General features: G+C 40.8%; 1 protein-coding gene and 1 pseudogene across 2 annotated transcripts in view; both read left to right on the forward strand.

Annotated features, from left to right (window-relative positions):
* LOC112867626 (uncharacterized) overlaps positions 1–12,801 on the forward strand; it is a 173,095-nt gene that overhangs the window by 16,569 nt on the left and 143,725 nt on the right. The gene's annotated exons all lie outside the window — the stretch shown is intronic.
* Positions 527–3,797, forward strand: LOC112867628 (cationic amino acid transporter 3 pseudogene; annotated as a pseudogene). Its single transcript, XR_015253152.1, has 2 exons — positions 527–1,065; positions 1,688–3,797. The product of XR_015253152.1 is annotated as a cationic amino acid transporter 3 pseudogene (transcript).

Here is a 12,801-nt window from a genome sequence, read left to right on the forward strand (position 1 = left end):
CTCAGGTGTTTGTTGGTAAATCATAACATTGGAACTGGTGAATGGCAAATAAAGAGTCTAGATGGATTTGTAGAAAGGTCTGACCCATAATCCAAGGGGTCCTCTTGATCATCTATAGAGATTTTTTTAAGTTTGACCTGGTCTTTCTCTCTTTTGAAACCTCTGACAACATTTCCTAAAATTCTCTCAAAACTAAAACCTGAGGGGCGCCTGGCTAGCTCAGTCATTTCAGCGTCCAACTCTTTATTTCAGTTCAGGTCATAATCCCAGGACTGCAATGGGCACCAGGCTGAACATGGAACCTGCTTAAGATTCTCTCTCTCTGCCCCTTTTCCCTGATCCTGCTCTCTCTCTCTTAAAAATAAAAATAAATAAATAAAAATAAATAAAACACAAAGCCTAAGTAGGGAGGAGAGTGGGGGCTCCATCACTTTGTTTTCTCTGTTTTCCACTAGTTATTTCTAGGACATTCCTCTGAATTGTTCAACTAAAACTTTGTTCCACTTGAGGAGGGGGACATTTGAATAGCAGCTAGGGGAGAGGAGGAGGAAACACATGCAGGATTTGTTCATTAAGAAAATATAATTGATATATTAAGATAATACTTTAAGTCAGTTAAAAAGAACTCCTTGTGGAACTTAATAGGGAGTTACAAGCTCACAGAACAGGGCAGATTCTGCTGCAGGATGCCAGCAGCTGACATCACAGATGGTTCAAGGTGTTTATAGAGCACAGTGTGGTCAGTGAGGAGACTTTCTGCAGAAGTGAGCTCACCTTCTCGCTTGGAACCCAGAGAGGGAAGAGACAGAAGGAATTGTTTTGGTTGTGAGCTACTGAGCTAGGTGAATTACTTTTTTGCTCTCTACCTATCACACTCTCATAACTGTGAACATAACTGTAGTGAATTTTTGTCTGGTTGCTTTGGGTGAGTTTCATTGAATGTCAGAATTCACAAAATGGCCTTTCTGGTTCTTCTCCCTTCTTAGTAATGGACACTTGGTTGGCTGCTTCACCCATTTCTCCAGTGTTTCCTCACCAGACCGTCTGTAGCTCTCCTTTTTGCAGGTAGTTATAAAGGCCCTACCCCTTTTTCCCTTTTCTCTTTTCACTGTACCCTGGTGGCCAGGTGGGTAAAGAAAGGGTTGGACTGTACATTCTTTGTCATCAATACAGCTAAATGGTAATGCAGAATGAGGATAAAGGGGGCCAAAGTGACATGTGACCTTGGAATCTGATTTATGGGGCTAAGGGTTTTAAGACCATGGGACCAATATTTATATTTATACTCATGATATTTCAAAAATGGTTCTGTAATTGCAATAAGACCCTCCATTCTGTGAATAAATGTGTCATAACTCATGCCTAAGCACCACGCAAACATCTTGTATGTGAATTATTGTGCAATAAATTCATGCCCTGATGTGTTTTACAGCTTAATTAGTACATGAAGTTACATTAAGTTGACAAACCAAAATGGAATTATGCCATGTATTATGTAAAAGAAGAGAATGTTGGGAGATATTTGGCAGTTTTTCTGGGTGGAAAGCAGGGTTGATTTTTCTATGATGTCCTTTTGTGTCAGTTTCTCTGATATTCAGGCTGTACCAGGTGACATGCGACTTCTGAACTTTGGTTTGTTAGTTGAACACCATTGTTCAATAAATATTTATTGTTTACCATGTCTTAGGCATTATGGAGGGATAGCGCATAGCAGAAGAAATATGAAGCAGCATCACTGAAGTCTGAGCAACCAGCTGCAACATCCCCAACCCAACCCAGCTTACCTCAGTGTCACGGAACCTGATCTGAGACTTACGGCTCCCTGCTCTCATCACAGCTCTCAGATCCTAGAATCTACTCCAATTCCAGCTAGAATGTTGTGTCAAGCACTTTGCAGATTTGGTCAAAAGCTGGTACGCAGACGTACACTGGAACAACCTGTGGCTGAGACTGCCAGAAGCCTGACCACTCTGGATATAGTGGCCCTGGGTATGGAGCATACAATGAATATAATTGTGTATATCCTGCCTGGCGAAGTGGCTAGAGATAAAGCAGGACCATCCATTGTGATCTGCTTCTTGGTGGCTGGCCTAACTTCAGTGTTGACTGGGCTGACCTATGCAGAGATTAGTTCCCGAGTTCCGCATTCTGGTTCTTCATATCTCTACAGCTATGTCACTGTAGGTGAACTCGGGGCTTTCATCACTGGCTGGAACCTCCTCCTTGTAAATACTGTCTATGCAAGCATTGTGACCCAAGCCTGGATCTTAGTTTTTGACAATGTTTTTGGAAACCAGATATTTCAGATGCTGCATGACAGCATCTCACTAAATGTTTCCCGTGTTTTTGCAGATGTTCTAGTCTTCTTTGTTGTGTTCCTTGTGTTGTTATTCATAGGATTTCTGACTTGGAAGATTAGGCAGCTTCCTGTGGTTACCAAAGTGTTCACATTGATGAAAATTATTGTTCTCATTTTTGTCATCATTGCTGGCTTCATTAAGGGGGACCTGCACAACTGGCAGCTCACAGAAGAGGACTACATAAAGGCTGGACTCAATGATACCTCTGGCTTGGGCCCCCTGGGGTCTGGAGGATTTATGCCTTTTGGCTTCGAGGGGATTCTCCGTGGAGCAGCTACCTGTCTCTATACATTTGTGGGTTTCACTTTTATTATTACCAGAGTTGAAGAAGCCAAGAATCCCCAACATTCCATCCCCAGGGGCATTGTGATTTCACTGTTCATCTGTCTTTTGGTGTATTTTGGTGTCTTTTCAGCACTTACACTCATGGTGCCTTACTACCAGCTTCAACGTGGGAGCACCTTGCCTGAGGCATTTCTCCATATTGGCTGGACCCCTGCCTACTATGTTGTAGCTTTTGTATTCCTCTGTCTTTCTATCAACTCCTTTGACTTTATATTCCACATACAACGGGTGATACATATGATGGCACAGGATGGCCTCCTATTCCCTGTCCTTGCCAGGATCCAAACTGGCACAAAAATCCCCATCGTGGCCACTGTGATCTTTGGCATTATTGCACTAGTCATAGTATTCTTCTTTGGGCTCACTGATCTTCTGAGCTTCATGTCACTTGGGCCCCTGCTATCTTTCTCTCTGCTGGTTTTTGGTGTTCTCATTGTCAGGTATCAGCCTGAGATGCACAATGGGGGAAATGAAGCAGAGGTGCAGGATGGGAATAGAGAAGTTGTAGCAGAGAAGCTGACTCTACAGGGACTACTTTTTCCAGGCAGCTCCATCCCCACTCCACTCTCCAGCCGGGTTGTCTATGTTTGCTCCTCACTGCTTGTTCTGCTGATCATTCTTCTTTGCCTGGTGCTGGCCCAGTGGCCAGTTCTGCTTTCTGGAGACCCAGTGTGGATTTCAGTGGTTGTGGTGCTCCTGGTGCTCATCACTGGGCTCACTGGGGTCATCTGGAGACAGCCTCAGAGCTCCACTCCCCTTTACTTTAAGGTCCCTGCTCTGCCTTTCCTCTCAGTACTGAGCATCTTCATGAATGTTTACCTTATGATGCAGATGACAGCTGGCACCTGGGCTATACTTTGTGTCTGGATGCTGATTGGGTTTGCTATCTACTTCAGCTATGGGATCCAGCACAGCCTGGTCAATTAACCTCACTTAAGACCAAAACTGTGGACCTTGAACTCAGCAGTGCCAGTACATATTTGGTTTGACATCATCACACCCTAATGCAGTCTGGTCTTCCTATACAATAATGGAACATACTCTTGAGTGCATGGAAAGCTAGGCCTCCCACAGAATGTTAGTGGAGGAACACTAATAGGACTTTGTATTTATTACATAGTGAAGGATTTGTCTTTGCTTTTTCTCCTTTTTTAAATTTTGTCTACTTTTTAATTGTGTCTGTAGCTGCTTACTGGATTTTAAAAAGTTCTTATTAAAAGAGCTAGAAAATCAGTGCCTGGGTTGCTCAATCAGTTGAGTGTCTGACTCTTGATATAAACTCAGGTTATGATCTCATGGTTCAAGTCCCACGTTAGGTTCTGCACTGACAGCACAGAGTCTGCTTAGGATTCTCTTTCTCTCCCTCTCTCTCTCTGCCCCTCCCCTGCTTGTGTTCTCTCTCTCTCTCTCTCTCTCTCTCTCAAAATAAAAACTAAAACACATTTTAAAAAGGAGCAGTTACCATATGTTTTCACTCTTATGTGGATCCTAAGAAACTTAACAGAAGACCATGGGGGAGGGGAAGGGAAAAAAAAGTTAGGGAGGGAGCTAAACCATAAAAGACTCTTAAAAACTGAAAACAATCTGAGGCTTGATGGGGGTGGGAAGGAGGGGATGGTGGGTGATGGGTATTGAGGAGGGCACCTGTTGGGATGAGCACTGGGTGTTGTATGGAAACCAATTTGGCAATAACTTTCATATGAAAAAAAATAATAAATAAATAAAAAGGAGCTAGAAAAAAATTGTTTTCTTTCTGTTAATACCCAATAGTGGAAATACTGGGTCATAAGATAGTTCTATTTTTAACTTCTTGAGGAACTTCTATAGTAATTTCCGTAGTGGGTGCACCAATTTACATTCTCACCCACTAAGCATAAGTGTTCCTTTTTCTCTACATTCTCACCAGTACTTGTGATTTCTTGTCTTTTTTATTTTAGCCATTATGATAGGTGTAAAGTGATACCTCATTATAGGTCTAATTTACATTTCCCTGGTGATTAGTGATGCTGAGCATCTTTTCATGTGTCTGTTGCCCATCTGGTATGTCTCCTTTGGAGAAACATTTATACAGGTCCACTGCCCATTTTGTAGTGGTTTATACTTTTTTTGGTGTTGAGTTATGCAAGGTGTTTATTTTTCCCATTAACCCCTTATTAGATATATCATTTGCAATATCTTCTCCCATTAGGTTGTTTGCCTTTTTGTTTGGTTGATGGTTTCCTTTGTTGTACAAAAGTTTTTATTTACATGAATTCAAAAAGATATATGCACTCCTATCTTTATTGTAGCATCATTTAAAATAGTCAGGATATGGAAGCAACCCAAGTGTCCACTGATGATGAATGATGAAGAAGATGTGGTGTGTGTATGTGTGTGTGCGTGTGTGCGTGTGTGTGTGTGTGTGGGGGGAATATAATCAACAATAAAAAAGAATTAAATCTTGCCATTTGTAACATGGATGGACCTTGTTGTTATAATATTAAGTGGAATAAGTTACAGAAACACAAATATCAAATTATTTCACTCGTATGTGTACTTAAATAAAACAAACAAACATACATAGAAAGAGACAAATGAAAAAAACACCTCAGGTTCTGTTTTATTTTTGAGAGAGAGAGAGTGCAAGTGCTGGTGAGGAAGAGAGAGAATATTTTCTTTTAATGTTAATTTGTTTTTGAGAGAAAGAGAGAGAAAGAGAGAATATGAGTAGGAGAGGGGGAGAGAGAGGGAGAGAGAATCTCAAGCAGGCTCCACACTCAGCACAGAGCCCAACACAGGGCTTGATCCCACAATGCTGGGATCATGGCCTGAGCCTAAATCAAGAGTTGGACGCTCAACCTACTGAGGTACCCAGGTGCACCAACCATCACAGACTTGTAAATACAAGGAACAAACTGGTGGTTGCCAAAGGGGAGATGGGTGGTGGGTAGGTGAAATAGATGAAGAGAATTAAGAACGCATTTATCTTCATGAGGCTGGAGATATGTATAGAATTGTTGAATCATTATATTGTACATCTGAGAAAAATATAACAACGCTCTATGTTAATTATACTTCAATAAAAAATAAAACAAACTGGAAAAAGACAAAGAAAATTATGAAATATTATCACTGCCTTTAAGGAGCTTATATTCTAATATAAGGGGTAAAGCATAGCTGTAACACAAAGTAGAAAATATTGTCATGAGTAATAGCAAAAAAATGTGTCCTGGGAATTCAAAGTGGATGATGATCATTTGTGGTTGACACAATGGTGAGAGTTGATTGGTGAAATCAGAGAAGACTTTGTAGAGGAATGTCATTTGAGTTGGCTCTCTCCAAGCACAAGTAAGGTTTTCTACATATGGGCGACATATGACATATAGAGATTCTAGGCAGAGAGAGCAACACTGGGAAGAGCACAGGAAAATGAAGCAGTGTTCAGAATACACTGAGCAGGCTGTGTAGCTTGACCCTTGGCTGTGTGAGGGTGGATTGGAAACAGAGATTTCTTCTGACCACAAAGCATTTTGGCTTTGAACCCACTGCCCATGCTGAAAATCCCTGGGGTTGGTTTTTCTACTCAGCCATATCTACATTCTTGGTCCTAAAGGCTTCTCTGTTATTGTCTGCTTTGGTCCAACTGCTCAGAAAGTGCACAGCTGAGAACCAGGTATTCTGGGTTCTGGTCGGTAATATTGCCACCACTAACTAGCAATGTGATCTTGAGCAAGCCACTCCTTTCCTTCAATGTTCTGCTTATTTATCTGTAACACAGGAAGTCATAACTGATCATTTCTAAAGTTCCATTTACTTAAACAATTCTAGGATTTCCTCTGGTTCTTCTTTCCTGTTGTTCTCTACACTAGGTCTCTCTACTGCATGCGATCTGAACATACATCCTGACCACATTTCACTACAATCCATTGTTAGAGCTATAGAGGTCCAATAAATAATCCCCTTTTCCCCCTCCTATGTTTGGAACCAATTGATAATCAAGACATAGACACAGATAATTAAACCATCAGCTTTAGATCTGCAAGCTAATTGGCATGCTAGCCCTGCATCACTCACACAGACTGACATACTCCTCATCATAACTAGTGCTGAGCAACCCCTGCCTCCCAACACAGAAGAGCACTTATATTAGATTTTCTTGTGTATGAGCAAGTTGGGAAGCATGTGTCCTATGGCCAAGTTGGTTGTGCACAAAAAATGAAAACCAATAAAATAATGGAAGGGGCTGAGCTGAGATGCACACTGCTACCTCTTTAACTCACTGATCAAAGTCACAGTGAAAGACTGTGTGGAGACAGGCCAAGAATATTACTCTGTTCAATAGTGCTCAAACTTTAGCAGGTGTCACCTCACCTGGAGGGCTTGTGAAAACACAGATTGTTGGCCCTGCTCCCAGTGTTTGGAATTCCATAGGTCTTGGTGGGCCCTAGAACTTGTATTTCTAACAAGTTCCTAGGTGATGCTGATGCTGCTGGTCCAAAGCTCCCTCTGAAACCCCTCCAAATGTAAAGATGAAGTGAGGGAAACAAAGGCACACTTTGAACACTTACCTTCATTTAATGAAACATTTACATTAATATACCATCATTAATCCTTTCACAGTGGGAAATTCATAATCATTTCACAATGTATATGTATATCAAATTATCCCAATTTACACATTAAGTATCTTATAATTTTATATGTTAATTAAACCTCAATAAAGCTGAAATAAAAAATAAAATACCACAGATATTGTGTGTCTTTACTTTCTTTATTTTGTTTCTGAGATTATAGATCTTTAGTAAGGAGTGTTTCTTATCACTTCCCTAAGCATCCAGCTGGAGGCCAGGAACATAAGGAGCATTTAATAATTCATGTTAGATTGAATGGAGCCTTACACATTTTTTTTGGTAAAGAAAATTCTCCTTCCTTCCAGGCTAGCATGTGCTACTCCTTTAAAACTATCTTGTTGGAGATTTCCTTAACAAACAGCATTTTTCTCCAGTGCTGGATCTAGATCCGTATCTAGCATCTAGAGCTGTACTCAGGCACTTGTAGTTTTGGCTTTCTGCTGCTATGCCTGAGTTCTGGTGATTGTCCTGTCTGTTCCATCACAGTAGAGTCTTACTCAGGGCAAGGAGTAGGTCCTCCGCTCCTCTAGACCAAACAGTAAGAGCAGTGTTGTTCATTCAAAAAGGAACAAGTACAATACAGCCCTGGGAAAGGAGAAATCATGGCATGAACCTGCCCTGGTCATGCTCCATTTATTCCCATGGGATGTGGGGAGGGGATGGAAACAGTGAAACTGTTAAAAGGCCCGACCTGCTCTACCTGATTCCAAGGAATACCTGAAGAAGAGACTGGCTGCAGCATGGGCATAACAGGCATCCTTGTTGAAGCAGTCAGAGTTCTAAGGTTGGCATAAAAGGGCCTGCGGTTTTCTATTGTATTTGTGTATGGGGCCTGCCCTGGGAGGGATAGCTTGGAAACTGCTTTCCTACTTGCAGAATTTCTCATGTTCCCTACAGGGAGTAAGTGACTCCAGGGAAGTGTGCAGGACTACTAACATACTTACCAACTCGTTTAGATGCATTTTTGAGAAGCTAGTGCAAAAACCTTGTGAGAGCATTAAGATTCTTTGGGGAGAGAATTTACACCGTAAATGAAGAGACAGATGGACTTGAATAGGAGAAATTAGTAACTAGATAGGGATTGAGGCATCATTACTTTGGAAAGGAAGATATGAGTAGCAACTGAGAAAGAGGTGTTAGTCAAGAGACACTTCCTTGGGGAACGGTGTCTATGGAACAATTTGAGTAATAAAAGAGGCACAGGTGAATTGCAAAAGACATGGGACAGTAATTCTAAGCTACATAGACCTTTAAGACTCATGAAAGAATGAGACTGTTGTGAGCCTATGGAACAATTTGGGTAATAAAAGAGGGATAAGTAAATTGGTAAAGAAAAAGTCCATGTAATTCTAAACTGCATGGACCTTTGAGAGTCATAAAAGATGAGACTCTCATGAGAGATGTGTGTTTTCACATTTGAAGGGAATTTATGAGCCAGGTTTGTATTGTGTATTGTGCCATGGAGTGAGAATCTTGAATCAGGAAGGAACGAGATATGATTCTCATTGCCATCTGGAGGATAGAGAGAAGGATGTGGACAGATAGACTCTTCCTTGGAGACAACTGTAGCACCTGCTACTCTCATCTATATCCTTGCTCTTCAAAGTGTGGTCCATGGACCAGTAATGTGGGTGTCACCTCGGGGCTTGTAGAAATGGAGAATCTCGGGCCCCAACCCAGACATACTGAACCAGAATTTTCATTCTTAACAGGCTCCCAAGTGATTTGTATGCTCTTTCAGGTGTGAGAAGCACTGGCCTTTAGGTGATTGATGATGGGTGTCTGGCCTCATATAAGCATTGTGAAAGGTCTGAAAACTTTGGAATTGGGAGCCTAGGCTGGGGAAATTGAATTTGGTGAAGATAGAGAAGTGTGGGCCCTGGCTGCCCTCTGGACCCCCGGCCTCCCACACCAATCACTGGGCCAGAGTTTGGCACTCTGACCACTTTGGGAAAGTGCACATGCTGGAGTCTTCCTGGTCCTCAGGGGCTCCCCCTGGGGAAAGCATTGGGTGGGTCAGGACAAATGTGAATTCTGTTACGCCTACATCTTATGATGACCTGAAAGGGACTGGGGAAGACATATTACTCATTCTCCACCTCAGGGTTGTACTGGCCATTAAGAAAATGAGTGATAATGTGATGATACTAACTGAGGATACCATGGAGGTTGGGGAATTGGAATAGGAGTTCTTTATCTTTCCTGGAAATTAGGATACTGTCATATTTCAAAACTTTAATTAGAAAACAGATGACTGCATAAGGTTTTATATTTTTGTATGAACCAAATTAATGCTTTTAAAGGAATATTTCAATAAATTTTAATGGGTTAATAACAAAATATATGAGACCTAAAATTCCAGACACCTGGACTGATAGGCAATGGAATCATGTTACCAGGTGGGCATTTTAGAATTGTCTTCAGCTGTTGAGGTTTTATGTACCTAGTCCCCAATCAGAATGGGTGATAAAGAGAGGCTAATCCTGAAGGAAAACAGATTGAGATTGAACATAAGGAAGAATTTTCTTAAATTAGTGGGTGACCAGGGGAGATGAAAGGGTGTAGCCTCTCTGGCCATGTGCAAGGCTGTCTCACATGTCTTTTCAATGCCTCAGATGGGCTCCTGCCCAGAAACAGGGAAATGTACAAAATGAAATCTCAAAATCTTTATTATCCCTAGAATTCTCCAGTCAGTTCCCGAAGTGAAAGGCTGGGATGTATTTGTGATTGATGTAAGGTGGTGAGGCATTGGGTTGATGAGTGACAGAAGGAAAAACACAATCTTATTAGAGAATTGAAATCTACTAAATTTTTTTTTATTTTTGAAATTTACATCCAAATTAGTTAGTATATAGTGCAATGATTTCAGAAGTAAGATTCCTTAGTTCCCCTTACCCATTTAGCCCATCCCCCCTCCCACAACCCCTCTAGTAACCCTCAGTTTGTTCTCCATATTTATGAGTCTCTTCTGTTTTGTCCCGCTCCCTGTTTTTATATTCTTTTTGCTTTCCTTCCCTTATGTTCATCTGTTTTGTCTCTTAAAGTCCTCATATGAGTGAATTCATATGATTTTTGTCTTTCTCTGACTGACTAATTTCACTTAGCAAAATACCCTCCAGTTCCATCTATGTAGTGGCAAATGGCAAGACTTCATTCTTTTTGATTGCCGAGTAATACTCCATTGTATATATATACCACATCTTCTTTAGCCATTCATCCATTGATGGACATTTGGGCTCTTTCCATACTTTGGCTCTTGTTGATAGTGCTGCTATCAACATGGGGGTGCATGTGTCCCTTCAAAACAGCACACCTGTATCCCATGGATAAATGCCTGGTAGTGCAATTTCTGGGTCATAGGGTAGTTCTATTTTTATTTTTTGGAGGAACCTCCATACTGTTTTCCAGAGTGGCTGAACGAGCTTGCATTCCCACCAACAATGCAAAAGAGATCCTCTTTCTCCGTGTCATCGCCAACATCTGTTGTTGCCTGAGTTGTTAGCCATTCTGACAGGTTTGAGGTGGTATCTCATTGTGGTTTTGAGTTGTATTGCCCTGATGATGAGCAATGTTGAGCATTTTCTCATGTGTTGGTTGGCCATCTGGATGTCTTCCTTGGAGAAGTGTCTATTCATCTCTTTTGCTCATTTCTTCACTGGATTATTTGGTGTTTGGGTGTTGAGTTTGATAAGTTCTTTATAGATTTTGGAAACTAACCCTTTATCTGATATGTCATTTGCAAATATCTTCTCCCATTCTGTGAGTTGCCTTTTAGTTTTGCTGATTGTTTCCTTCGCTGTGCAGAAGGTTTTTATTTTGATGAGATCCCAGTAGTTCACTTTTGCTTTTGTTTCTCTTGCCTCCAGAGACGTATTGGGTAAGAAGTTGCTGCGGCAAGATCAAAGAGGTTTTTGCCTGCTTTCTCCTTGAGGATTTTAATGGCTTCCTGTCTTACATTGAGGTCTTTCATCCATTTTGAGTTTATTTTTGTGTGTGGTGTAAGAAAGTGGTCCAAGTTCATTCTTCTGCATGTCTCTGTCCAGTTTTCCCAGCGCCACTTGCTGAAGAGACTGCCTTTATTCCATTGGGTATTCTTTTCTGCTTTGTCAAAGATTAGTTGGCCATATGTTTGTGGGTCCCTTTCTGGGTTCTCTATTCTGTTCCATTGATCTGAGTATCTGTTCTTGTGCCAGTACCATACTGTCTTGATGATTACAGCTTTGTAGTATAGCTTGAAGTCTGGGATTGTGATGCCTCCTGCTTTGGTTTGCTTTTTCAAGATTGCTTTGGCTATTCAGGGTCTTTTCTGGTTCCATACAAATTGTAGAATTATTTGCTGTAGCTCTGTGAAGAATGCTGTTGTTACTTTGATAGGGATTGCTTTGAATATGTAGATTGCTTTCGGTAGTATCAACATTTTAACAATATTTGCTCTTTCTATCCAGGAGCATGGAATCTTTTTTTCCGTTGTGTGTGTGTGTGTGTGTGTGTGTGTGTGTGTGTGTGTGTTCTTCCATTTCTTTCATAAGCTTTCTATAGTTTTCAGTGTATAGATTTTTCACACCTTTGGTTAGATTTATTCCTAGGTATTTGATGGGTTTTGGTGCAACTGTAAATGGAATTGATTCCTTGATTTCTCTTTCCGTTGCTTCATTGTTTGTGTAGGAATGCCCCCAATTTCTGTGCATTGATTTCATATCCTGCAACTTTGCTGAATTCATGAAATAATTCTAGCAGTTTTTTGGTGGAATATTTTGGGTTTTCCATATAGAGTATCATGTCATCTGCAAGGACTGAAAGTTGACCTCCTCATGGCCGATTTGGATGCCTTTTATTTCTTTGTGTTTTCTGATTGAAGAGGCTAGGACTTCCAATACTATATTGAATAACAGTGGCGAGAATGGGCATCCTTGTCTTGTTCCTGACCTTAGGAAGAAAGCTCTCAGTTTTTCCCCATTAAGGATAATATTAGCTTTGGGTTGTTCATATATGGCTTTTATGATCTTGAGATTTGATCCTTCTATCCCTCTTCCTTGAGGGCTTTTATCAAGAAAGGATGCTGTATTTTGTCAAATGCTTTCTCTGCACATATTGAGAAGATAATATGGTTCTTGCCCTTTCTTTTATTGATGTGATGAATCACATTGATTGTTTTATGGATATTGAACCAGACCTACATCCCAGGTATAGATCCCACTTGGTCGTGGTGAATAATTTTTTTAATATATTGTTGGATACGGTTGGCTAATATCTTGTTGAGGATTTTTGCATCCATATTCATCAGGGAAATTGGTCTATAGTTCTTTTTAGTGGGGTCTCTATCTGGTTTTGGAATCAAGGTAATGCTGGCTTCATAGAAAGAATTTGGAAGTTTTCCTTCCATTTCTATTTTTTGGAACAGTTCCAAGAGAATAGGTATTAACTCTTCCTTAAATGTTTGGTAGAATTCCCCTGGAAAGCCATCTGGCCCTGGACTCTTGTTTTTT

Source organism: Puma concolor, chromosome B4, assembly GCF_028749965.1.
Source record: "Puma concolor isolate L17-30 chromosome B4, mPumCon1.1.hap2, whole genome shotgun sequence".
Taxonomy (NCBI): domain Eukaryota; kingdom Metazoa; phylum Chordata; class Mammalia; order Carnivora; family Felidae; genus Puma; species Puma concolor.